At 37.3% G+C, this 13,584-nt stretch overlaps 1 long non-coding RNA gene across 1 annotated transcript in view; it reads right to left on the bottom strand.

Moving 5' to 3' along the window:
• LOC125078207 (uncharacterized) overlaps positions 1-13,584 on the bottom strand; it is a 170,074-nt gene that overhangs the window by 154,739 nt on the left and 1,751 nt on the right. The window lies entirely within an intron of this gene.

Raw genomic sequence — 13,584 nt, 5'->3', positions numbered from 1 at the left:
AAAAGACTCTGATAAGACAGTTGGAGCCAGTCAGCATATTCTGGTATGAATTACTTTCCTCAGTCCACCCACAGTTTGGGAAAAGCCTGTTTTTGAAATTTTATTATGTTGAGCCCCTCTCTTATATGCTCTTTTAGGACATTAAGCTATTTATCTGCAACAGATTTCCTTCCTTAGGAAATGTGACCACAGTAGTTACAAAAGGTATTCTAATCAATTTTCACAAGGTACTGGACAGAAGGTTTGAAGAGCTTGGGTGTGTTTCTTCTCCCCCATTGGCTATTGCTAATTGGTGCAATTAAAGGCCTAATCTTTTTCGACCTCTCAGTCATAGATAAGTCTTTCACATACTTCTTAAAGATTTGGTAAATCAGTATTTGTTAGCACACGATTTATCATTTTTTTCTTTTCCTTCCCTTTCTTCTTTTCTTCGTTCCTCCTTCCTCTTTATCTCTCTGTCTCCCTCTCTCTCTCCCTCTCCCTTCCTTCACCTCTCTCTCCCCTTCTTTCCCAAACCATAGAACTGTTTGAAGGTCAGTGAGTTATGGATGACAGTTAACGAAATGTGATTGTGTGAGCCACGGAGACACTCATCTCTAATTCTGTAAATGAGACAAAAGACAAATATGGAAAAGCATCAGCCAATAAAATACTTAAATTCAAAATTCCCCCAATTTCTCTACTTGTATTTGATTAGCATTTGGGAAGCGTGTTAATATTTTGTTAAGCTGAGCCCTGCTGCTGTTCTTGCCAAGATAACATAAAAATGCAGTATCAGCTGTAATTTTATCTTGTCCCCTCTTGATATCCCCCTACAGAGTAACAGGATGCCTTTAGCAACACAGTCTGTGATACACTGGGAATAACTTTACTTGTTGTTTTCTTTCTAGAAAGCACTATTTTCTCACCTTGTCCTTGGACCCAAGGTAGGTGGTGACTAATAATTCCTGCTAACCAAAAGACGTAAAAGATGGTTCACTGCTCTAATGCAGCTATCACATATTCCTCAGAAAATGAATATGTGTTTCTCTCCCTTCCCTGCCACACAGTGTGCAAACAAAAGACTGATCGCCTGACCTGAAGGGACCAGCCTTTAAGCAATGCCACAAGCGTAAAACACATTTCTGCAAAATTTAATTGCTGAAAAACCCCACTAAACATTCATGTGTACTTTATTCCTTTCCATTCCTTACTGATTATTCAAGCATTTCTGTGTGTCAACATAAGCTTTCTCTTTTCTCATCACTCTCTCTTCCGGCTCCGTTTTGAGTTATGGCATCCTTCAGTAATTTAACATTGAAGTATTTTATCATGGGAGCTCTGGAGACAGCTTTCAGTGTCTTCAAGATCAGCTCACACACAAAAGAAAACATCTCAAGTTTAATTTACAGGGGAGTGAATTCTTACTGTTTCATTCTTATTTGCATAGTCTCTAGTTTACAAAGCCTTTTTGCATGACTTGGGAAAGATGAATGGAAGGAATATTTCTCCTCTCCCCCTTCTCTGTCCTCTCAGGAACACAGCCAGTGACTGTCATAAGGCTCAGAGAGTCAGGAAACTCCAAAATTAACCTAAGGCTCTCGCCTTAGAGCGAAGGTTCAGGGAAACTCATGTCTGAACTAAACTAAAGAGAACAACTATCACTTCTGTAGTGCTTTTACATTATTCAACGTGTTTTTACCTACATCTCATAGATGCCAAGCCAACAAACCCTTGAGGTAAGTGTTAAATTTATCTGAACTGAAGTTCAGAGTTTGCTCATGTTTACACAGTTGGGAAGCAGAGCCAAGAAAAAAAATCTCTGACTCCAAATGGAATTTCTCTGCTTAATTCCATGCTTAATGATTCTTAAGGGAAGTATCAGCAGCAAATTCATAAATTTAGGTAAGATTTTTTGTCATTTTTTTAAATTGAGATTTAATTGACATATAACATATTAATATCATGTTGTATAAGAATACAACATAAGTGTATATTGCAAAATGGAAATGACAATAAGCATAGCTAATATCCATCACTATAGACATAATTATTTTCTTGTGATGAGAACTGTTAGGACTCTCTAAGCAACTTTCAAATATACATTACAGTATTAACAATAATCACCATGCTGTATTTTACATCCCTAGGATTTAATATTTTATAACTGGAAGTTTGTACCTTTTCACCATTTTCACCCCTCTTAGATGTTTCTTTAGTTTCTATTTTTAAGAATAAAGTAGTTCCGGGGCACCTGGGTGGCTCAGTGGGTTAGAGCCTCTGCCTTCGGCTCAGGTCATGATCCCAGAGTGCTGGGATTGAGCCCCACATCAGGCTCTCTGCTCGGCAGAGAGCCTGCTTCCCCACCCCCCTGCCCACCGCATACCTCTTTGCCTACTAGTGATCTCTGTCAAATAAATAAATAAATAAATAATTAAAAATAAATAAATTAGTTCCTAGTTTAAATAAAATGTTAGTAGTCAAGTTATTGGATGTATACATTGTACCTGAAAATGTCAGGAACATCTAGTGAGTGCAAAAAATAATGTAAATATGCTTGGGGAGATTAAAAAATATTTTTATGCAACAGCTACTTGTTCTTCCCTAGAATAAATATCGCAGGTCTTCTTGATTTCTTCTGGAATAAAACACCTTTTAAGATTCATACTTTAAATCAACTATAAAATTTGGAGGGTCACATGGCCACTTCATAAAATGATTTTGTTAGCCCACCCTAGGCATGAAAGGAATGAAGTGAACAAATTCAAGGTTAATTGCTATTTAAGTGTTCCTTATACAGAGACAGATATATTTACAAAGCTATAATCCTAGACCAGTTGCCTCCCTGAATCAACCAGTCAACATTTACTATTCTAGGAAATCAGATCAATTTTACCATTAACCTAAAAATGGTATAATTAGTGTGTATGCACACACACACACATATACACACACTACTAGTATTGCCAAACAAAATTAACATGTTCTTAAACTGGTTGTAAATTACTTTTTGGCTCATTTGTGGTTTGCAATTATCTACATTTTGGATCTATTACTTGATAATATAAAATTTACTATTCTGCTTAAAGAACTTTTAATAAAAGTTGTATGTTTGGGACTTCATCAAAATCAAAAGCTTCTGCACAGCAAAGGAAACAGTCAAGAAAACAAAGAGGCAACTCACGGAATGGGAGAAGATATTTGCAAATGACAGTACAGACAAAAGTTTGATATCCAGGATCTATAAAGAATTCCTCAAACTCAACACACACAAAACAGATAATCATATCAAAAAATGGGCAGAAGATATGAACAGGCACTTCTCCAATGAAGATATACAAATGGCTATCAGAGACATGAAGAAATGTTCATCATCACTAGCCATCAGGGAGATTCAAATTAAAACCACATTGAGATACCACCTTACACCAGTTAGAATGGCCAAAATTAGCAAGACAGGAGACAACATATGTTGGAGGGGATGTAGAGAAAGGGGAACCCTCTTACACTGTTGGTGGGCATGCAAGTTGGTGCAGCCACTTAGGAAAACAGTGTGGAGATTCCTCAAGAAATTAAAAATAGAGCTTCCCTATGACCCTGCCATTGCACTACTGGGTATTTACCCCAAAGATACAGATGTAGTGAAAGGAAGGGCCATCTGTACCCCAATGTTTACAGCAGCGATGGCCACAGTTGCCAAACTGTGGAAAGAACCAAGATGCCCTTCAACAGACGAATGGATAAGGAAGATGTGGTCCATATACACTATGGAGTATTATGCCTCCATCAGAAAGGATGAATACCCAACTTTTGTAGCAACATGGACGGGACTGGAAGAGATTATGCTGAGTGAAATAAGTCAAGCAGAGAGAGTCAAGTATCATATGGTTTCACTTATTTGCAGAGCATAACAAATAGCATGGAGGACAAGAGACGAGTTAGAGAGGAGAAGGGAGTTGAGGGAAATTGGAAGGGGAGGTGAACCATGAGAGACTATGGACTCTGAAAAACAATCTGAGGGGTTTGAAGGGGCGGGGGGGTGGGAGGTTGGGGGAACCAGGTGGTGGGTATTGGAGAGGGCACGGATTACATGGAGCACTGGGTGTGGTGCTAAAACAATGAATACTGTTATACTGAAAATAAATTTTTAAAAAAGTTGTATGTTTTTAAATTTTCAGAGGAGCATCTATGAATTTTTTTTCATCCACAATTCTATGATTCTTACAGGGCATACATACCATTCCATTTAAGAAACTAAAAACTCAATTCAAAGCATGGTAGAAGTTTCTGTCCATAGCCTACCACCTCAGAGTGTGAGTTCATAACACATTGGAATAAAATCAGGACATAAATTACAAAAAGATATGTTGGTCTGTAACACGAAAATAAAACACATATTCATTGATTTGCTCATCCCTGAAGCAAACTGACAGTCCTGAAGAAGAAGAAGTAGAAGAGCAAGAAGAAGAAGAAGAAGAAGAAGAAGGGGAGGGGAAGGAAGGAAGGAAGAAGGAAGAAGAAAAGAAAAAAAAGAGAAAAGAAAGGACAAGTAAGAAACTATCTGAACAGGCAGAGAAATCAGAGCTTATAGACTTGTTTTGTTTCATTTTCCTCAGGAAAAATTTGTTTCCAGGCTAAGGAATTAAGTAGAACAATAGTATTGAGTTATATTGTGACAATCTCACTGCTGTCTGCCCTTTTCCAATTTCTTTGGCTTCTAAAGCACATCTAGAACCGCAAGCTCTGTAGTTACCAAGTTCAGTTCTGATCTTGAATAAAAATTGCCTTGGAAGGAATAAAAACTCTCGGAAGTGGAAAAAAAAATTGCCAAGGGCTTATTTACTAGATCATAAAATTGGGCTAGGTGAAAGTCTTAGAAATTAAGACTTCTCTGTATAGCGTGTTTTCCAAGAAAAGGTGAAGAGGGGATGACAACAGATAGAATCAGATGAAATTAATAATTAAACCTACACACAAACACACACACACACACACACACACACACACACACACACACACAATACTAAATCTTGGCACACTGGAAAGCCTATGATTGGCAGAATTATATAAGCCTGAATTGAATCCCAACACTGTAATGTCTTTGGGAAAATTATTTCATCTTTTAATACTTAATTTTTTTAAATCTGGGGGTGGGAAACCACAGAATTATTATAAGAATTAAATGAGAGAATTAAATATAAAGGCGTTTGAAATCATACTACTGAGATTAGATTCCTGACTCACACAATCCTACAAGTGATTTAATGTTGCAGAACCTCAGACTTCTCTTTTTTTAAAAAAACAGGAATCATAACAATGTCTCTCTCATGGGTTTATTGTTAAGACTAAATGAGATAATGTATAAGGACTTAGTTCAGTGCTTTTACACCAGAGCATCAGTATGGCTGGGTGTAAATGTTAAGCCACTTTTCCTCTCAAAACTTTATAAATATTAATGTGTTTTCTTCTAGCCGTGGAGAAGCCTGAAGGCAGCCTCAACCCTTTTCCCCATGTAATTTGCTTTTTTTTTTTTTAAGGTTTTATTTCTTTAGAGTAATTTCGGATTTACAGTAAAATTCAGAGGAAGATACAGAGATTTTTTTTCATATACTCTCTACTCTCCAACATACATAGCCTCCCCCATTATCAACATCACTCACCAAAAGAGCATATTTTCTCTTCTGACCAAAGATGAACCTATACTGACATGTCATAATCACACAAAGTCCAAAGTTCCCCTAAGGGTTCACTCTGATGTTGTACATACAATGGGTTTAGACAAATGAATAATCACATATATCCATCTTTATAATATATAGGGTGCTTTCACTGCCCTAAAAATCCTCTGTGATCTGCCTATTCATCCGTTCTCCCCCACCCTCACTGGCAATCACTGATCTTATCATTATGTCCCTAGTTTTGTATTTTCTAGAATATCATATAGTTGGATCATATAATATGTAGCTTTCTCAGATTGACTTTTCACTTAGTAATATGCACTTAAGTTCCTCCATGTCTTTTCATGGCCTGGTAGCTCATTGCTTTTTAGTGCTGAATAACACTTCATCATTGGTTGCTCCACAGTTTGTTTACCCATTCAAAATGCAGGACGTTTTGGTTGCTTTCAAGGTTTGGCGATTATGGATAAAGCAGCTGTAAATGTCAGCATGCAAGTTTTTATGTGGACATATGGTTTCAGCTCCTTAAGTAAATACCAAGGAGCACAATTAGTGGATCCAATCGTAAGTATATTCAATTTTGTAAGAAAATACGAGACTGTCTTTCAAAGTGGCTATCTCATTTTGCATCTCCCCTCAGCAATGAACGAGTTTCTGTTGTTCTACATGCTTGTCAGCAATTGTCACTATTCCAAATTTTGGCCATTCTAATAGGTATGTTGTAGCATCTCATTGTTTTCATTTACATTACCCTAACGACATGTGAAGAATCTTTTCTTATGCTTATTTTCCATCCGTATATCTTCTTTGATAGGTGTATTTAAGGTCACTGGTCCCATTTTTTAATCAGTTTATTTTCTTACTGTAAAGTTTTAAGAGTTCTTTGTATAATTTGGATAACAGTCTTCTATCAGATGTGTCTTTTGCAAAAATTTCCTCCCAATCTGTGTATTCTCTTCTCATTCTCTTGATATTGTTTTTTGCACAGCCCAAGTTTTAAATTTATCAATTTTTTAATGGATCATGGCCTTGATGTTGTATCTAAAAAGGCATCACCATACCCAAAGTCATCCAGATTTTCTCCAATGTCATCTTCTAGGAGTTTCATAGTTTTGCATTCCACATTTAGGTCTATAACCCATTTTGAGCTAATTTTTGTGAAGGATGTAAGCTTTCTGTCTACATTTTTTTTTTTTTTGGTGGGGGGTCGGTGGCAGGATACATGTTCATGATACATATTCAGTTTTTCCAACACCAATTGCTAAAGAAACGATCTTTGCTACAGTATATTGCCTTTGGTCAAAGATCAGTTGACTGTATTCATGATGATCTGCTTCTGGGATCTGTATTCTGTTCCATTAATCTGTCTATTTTTTCACCAATATTACCCTGTCTTGATTACTGAATCTTTATAGTAAGTCTTGAAATCAGCTTTATTCTTCACCTTCAATATTGTGTTGGTTCTTCTGGCTCTTTTTCCTCTCTGTATAAACTTTAGAATAAGTTTATCAATATACATAAAATAACTTGCTGGAATTTTGATTGGGATTGCACTGAATCCACAGATCAAGTTGGGGATAACTGACACCTTGACAATATTAAGTCTTCCTATCAATTAATAAGGAATATCATTTCAGTCAGTTAGTTCCCCTTTAATATCACTTATCAAAATTTTAGTTTTCCTCATATGGATCTTGTATTTATTTTGATATACCTATACCTAAGTATTTCATTTTTCTTTGGATGGTAATGGAAATGTTACTGTGTTTCTAGTTTAAAATTCCACATGTTCATTGTTGGGACATAGGAAAGCAACTGACTTTTATATATAAACTGTGTATTCTACACCCTTTCTATAATCACTTATTGGGTCCAGGAGTTAGCTGACTGACTTTTTTTTCAATATTCCACATAGATGATTGTGCCACTTGAAAAGAAAGAAAGAGACAAAGAGAGAGAGAGAGAGAAAGAAAGAAAGAAAGAAAGAAAGAAAGAAAGAAAGAAATTTTTATGTTTTCCTTCCAATTTGTATACCTTTTTCCTTTTCCTGCCTTACCGCATTAGCAAAGACTTCCAGTATGATGTTGAAAGGTGTGGTGAGAGGGAACAACTTTGTCTTTTACCTGATCTTAGTGGGAGCTTTGCGTTTCTCACCATTAAGTATGATGTTAACTGTATATGTGTGTGGGTATATGCACATATATATCTCACATATAGATAAGCATACATAACTGAATACATCACTACTATTATGTTTTAACAAACTATTATGTCAGATTAGTTAAAAATAAGAAAAAAGGTTTTATTTTATCTTCACTTGTTCTCTTTGATGTTTTTCCTTTTTTTATGTAGCTCTGAGTTTCTGATCTGTTATATTCCTTCTTTTTAAAGAATTTCCTCTAACATTTCTTGTAAGGCAGGTCTATTGGCAAGAAATTCCCTTAATTTTTCTTTGTCTAAGTTTTTATTTCCCCTTCACTTTTTAATAAAAAAATTGCAGGGTGAAGAATTCTAGGTTGGCATTTTTTTTCTCTCAATACCTTAAATACTTCACTCCACTGTCTTCTTGTTAGCATGGTTTCTGAGAAGTCACATGTAATTATCTTTGCTTCTCTTTAGGTAAGGTGTCTTTTACCTCTGGCTTTGTTTACTATTTTTTCTTCATCTTTTATTTTCTGTAATTTGAGAAGGATACACTTCGGTGTAGTCTGTTGGTATTTCTCTTACTTGGTGTTTTTTAGCTTCCTGGATCTGTGGTTTCATGTCTGACATTATTTGGGGGAAATTCTCAGTCATTATTGTTTCAAACATTTCTTCTGTTCCTTTCTCTTTTTCTTCTCCTTCCCACTGGGTATTCCAATGGGTATCCTCATTATGTGTATGTTACACTTTTATAGTTGTCCCATAGACCTTAGAGACTACATTCTGCTTCAGCCTCTGTTCTCTTCCCTTTTTGGTTTTCAGGTATTTTGTGAATATATTCTTTAGCTCAGAGAGTCTTTCTTCAGCCATGTCTAATCTAATGAGCCCATCAAAGACATCCTTTCTGTTACTTTTTTTCCTCTCTCTCTCTTTTTTTTATCTCTAGCATTTCTTTTGGGTTCTTTCTTAGGATTTCCATCTTTCCGTTTACATTGCCCATCTATTCTTGCATTGTTTACTTTATCCAGTAGAGCCCTTCGTATATAACTCATAGCTGTTTTAAATTCCCAGTCTGACAATTCCAATGTCCCTGCCATGTCTGGATGTGACACATACTCTGTCTCTTCAAATTGTGTGGGGGGGGGGGGCGGTGGTGTTGTTTTGTTCCCTTTTTGTTATGCCTTATAATTCTATCTTGATAGCTAGACATGCTGTACTGGGTAAAAGGAACTGCAGTAAATAGGCCTTTAATAATGTGCTGGTGAGGTGTTGGAAAGGGAAAACATTCTATAGTCCTATTATTAGGTCTGTGTTTTAGGGAGCCTATGCTTCTGGACAGTGAACTTCACAAGTGTTTATCGGGGGTTTTTTCCCTCCCCTCCTAGGTGGAACAGGATGGCTAAGGAGGGCTGGAATGGGGTATTTCATTTCCCCGGGTTACTTAAGTTCTAATATAAACCAGGTAAGGCTCTGGTTAACTAATTTTCCCTGAAAGGCCGGTGTTACTAAGAAAACAGAATGCTCTGGTATATTTCAAAATGGTTCCTTTTTGGGACACCTGGGTGGCTCATTCAGTTAAGAGTTTGCCTTTGGCTCAGGTCATGACTCCAGAGTCCTGAGACTGAGTCCCATATCAGGCTTCTTGCTCAGCAGGGACCCTGCTTCTACCTCTGCCTCCCACTCCCCGTGCCCTGCACTTGCACTGGGTCTCTGACAAATAAATAAAATCTTTTTAAAAATAGCTCTTTCTCCCCCTCTCTCGGTTGAAAGCCCTCAGGAATTTTTCTCTGATACTTAGTATCCTAAAAATCTTACAATGTTGTGGGACCCCCCCCCCCACCCAACCCTACCATGTCTAGGTCCCCCTGGAGACTTTAACTTTCTGAATTGTTCACACTGAGCCTATGGCTATTCATCAATTACAGTCAGGTTTTCCTACGCTGGCAGAGCAGCAGCTTCTGCTTCTGAGTGTCTGCATCAGGAATCCCTCCCTGGCTCCCTATATTTTCCTGTCTCTCCAGTGTTGTGTGCAGCACTTTGCCTTGTGTGTTCCCCATCTATAGATCCAAAAGGAGTGGTAAATTTTTCAGTCTGTTCAGCTTTTTATGTGTTTTTAAGCTCTAGTGGTGACTTCCAACCTCCCTTTATAGGAGCCAGAAATTAGATAAGTTGGTTTTCATGCCTGAATAAGTGAAGAAATCTTTCTTCATCCTTTCATTCATTCAACAGATACTTACTGGACACCTCTAACTTGCTCAATAGCATTCTAGGCACTAACAATATCACATTGATTTGGGTCCTCATTTTAAGCTTGCAACCTGTTTTTTAATTTGTTATTTCATCTTTAAGCTCTTATCCATTGAATGCTGGTTCTCATTAAGTTCCATAGAATGCAGCATTTATGAATTATTTTCTGTTCCTGTAGTTTATATTTTCATTTGGTTGGACTCTATTTTTTGCATGCAGTGTATGATTTCATGTCGTGCTATAGTATTTCTGCATCACTGCCACATCACTGTGTTTTGTCTTGCTCAGTCTTTGCTCAAAGATGAAATAACAAATGAAAAGAGGTTGCAAGCTTAAAGGTTGCAAGCCCCCTTGAGATTCTAACCAAAGGATAAGAAAATCCCCATGTCTGATCTTGGTAATTAGGTTAAAACCTCTCTTGTATCAAGGCTCATAGTCATCTTGGGGAGGGCTTGATCTCTTACAACAGTGAGACACTGTCAACTTTTTCTCTTCCAGAAAAATTCTATTAATTTCACACACACACACACACACACACACACACACACACACACACACACACTTGGTATTTGTCATTCTTCTCTGGCCTCATTATCTCTCTTGCCAGTATTTCATCTGCCACTACCTTAGCTGTTAGTAGTTCCCCAGCACTAGAGACAGGGGAGATTACGACAACCATGAGCATTAAATGTAGTAACAGCTACAACTCAGTTTTAGCTGTTGTCTTGGAGAAATCTAGCCCAGATTTCTATGTGAAATATCTTGATTTTTAAGGTTGGTAACAAATTTGAAAAAGAAAAAAAGCACTATGCTGAAAAACATGCCTGAATTCACTCTGTGGTCCATCAGCTCGCAATCTCTGCTCTAGGATATTCAGATAGCACTGCCAATGATTCTAATGTCCATTTTAGGGCTTACGAGGATGACACCTGTGGACCTGACTATATTCGAAGTGCCTGGCACAGTGTCTGGCACATGGCAGACACACAATAAATATATATTGGATAAATGAGTCGTGCAGACATCCCCTCTCACAGTTAAATTTATTCACTGTTACTCAATCTAATGGTTGGCCAAACATTTTGGTTTCATTCTTAGACTAGTTCCTGTTAAAGGTCTGCTATTGGTGTTTCCCAGCTGTTAAACTACGCTATTCTTAGTACTCTGCTTTACAGTTTATTTCAAAATATTCTGGATGCATCCTGCTTGTGTCAGATGTGGTCATCACACTCCTTCAATTGCCTTGTCATCAGTATTGTTTTCTGGCTTCACACTTACTACAATGTAACATTCCCAGTGCAGGGAAAATGCTTTCACTGTCTAAGGGATGAGAGGACTAGTCTACCATTTATTTCTCCCACATCAGAGCATCTTCCTTAAAGTGTATAGAGAATGAAAATGGTTATTTTTACTATTTCACTCATTCATTCAAAGCTAAGCCATTGGGGGAAAAATTATTGAGAGTGTAACTCTGTGCTTGGCACACAAAAAAAAGAGAAGACAAAAAATGACCTTTAATTTCAAGAAGCTTACAGTCAAGTAAAACAGATGGAAACAGCCTAGTATAATGTGTGCTGGAAAGAGAAGGAAGCACACAGGATGGGCAGGATGGACAAGTGGTTAAGAGCATTGATTCTGGAGCAGACTCCCAGGTTCCAAATTTGGCTTCTCTACTTACCAGCTGTTTGAAGAAGTTATCTAACATCATTGTGACTTGGGTTTTCCCGTGCGTAAAATGGGTGTAAGGGAATCTAGCTTGTAGTTAAGATTTAAATGAATTAAAATGGGTAAAATTCTTAGACTAGTACCTGGTATAAAGTAACTCAATAAGTATTATGTTACTACTACAGAAGGTGCACTTAACCTTGTGTGTGTGGTTGGTGTGTGGCAGTAGCTAGGTAAAAAGAAAGTCAGAAAGATTTTCTTGAGGTACTTAAAGATATAAGCCCTAAAGATTTCTTTCCTCAACAAATACTTACCAGGTATTTGCCATGCACCAGGCCCTAGAGGAATACATGTAAAACAGGGCTTGGAACATATAGAAGGAAAACTTCCTAGGCAACAAGAACAGCAAGTTCAAAGCCATGAAGATGTGAGAGGTCAAGGCGTTCTTGGAAGTGCACATAGTTCAGTGTGAGGGAGAACAGGGCTAGAGTTGAAGTAGAGCAGAAGATAAGACAAAGAAGTGGGAGTGAGGTGTCAGATTGTAGACAGCCTTGTATATCACACTGAGCATTTGATATTTATTCTATGGACATAAGAGCCAAGGAAGGTTTTAAGTTCGGGAGTGACTGATCTTATTTGTGTTCTTTACAACATTACTCTGGTGATAATATTAATCTGAGCAAACACAATGTTCTTTAGGAAGTGAGATCTCTCTCAAAACTCCTTACAGGAGAGGATGGTTTTCTATCTACATCAAAACTAATGGAATTTGAAATAAAAGTACTTACAAATTCTAAAGTGAAAGTGAGTTTTTCACATGTGATTAGAGCATGAGGTATCATCTTAAAAAGAAACACCTGATAATCCACGAGGCTCTCAGCATAAAATAACAATCCAAGCCTGGCCCTTCTGGACTGATCTCATATCCTTTTTGTGTCTCATTCATTCATTTAATCAACAAACATTTATTGTGCCAGACACTGCTCTAGACACCTGAGATACAACAGTAAACAATAACAAAAAGATTTCTGACCGCTGGAAGACAGGCAGATAATAAACACTAAAGATAATAAGTTAATTACATGAAACATTAAAAGGAGATAAGTATTATTGAAATTTAAAAAATGAACCAGTGTAAGGAAACTGGGATTGTCCATTCATGATAGGAAACATAATAATACCATGATTTCAGCACAGATGAAAGGAAATGCAAAGCTGCCTGCAGTACAAAATCCTTGGTAAACAAAGTCCTCTCATGACACATGGGTCTAAGCTTCAGAAAGAGAGCTACCCCTGAAAAATTGCGTCTGTGCGCACATATATATATATATATATATATATATATGTATATATATATTAGATATATATTATATATATATTAGAACGATTTATAAATATGTGTGTATATATATTATATAAACCAAGATTTTTACAGCCTATGTAAGTTTGTTTTGAACAATGTGATATGGACAAGGCTTAAAATGGGCTGGAACATTTTCTCCCCATTACTTCCACAATAAACAATGCCAGTGTTTGGGGGTGGGGGTGTATGTAAATGTGTGTGTGTGTGTGTGTGTGTGTGTTTTGGATAGCATCTCCTGCTTGGAACAGAGCCGGCCAGAGCCCTATTCTTCTACAACCTGTCTTGATAACAGCCCAACCCCACAGGAACCTCAATTTTAAAAAAAAAATCACAAAAACAAACAAACCTCCTTCAACATCATAGTATCATGGAGTGGTGTGTCCTTAGTCGCTAATCCACCCTTAGTGTAGTCCTGACTCCAAGGGAAGAATGCCACCTACCGAATCATCCGCACCCGTCAGTTGGTCCTGCAAAGTGCAACCCTCAACTCGCCCGGGGTTGGCTCCAAAT

This window comes from Lutra lutra, chromosome 10 (assembly GCF_902655055.1).
Source record: "Lutra lutra chromosome 10, mLutLut1.2, whole genome shotgun sequence".
Taxonomy (NCBI): domain Eukaryota; kingdom Metazoa; phylum Chordata; class Mammalia; order Carnivora; family Mustelidae; genus Lutra; species Lutra lutra.
The sequence above is the reverse complement of the archived record's forward strand: the minus strand, read 5'-3'. Positions and strand labels throughout refer to the sequence as shown.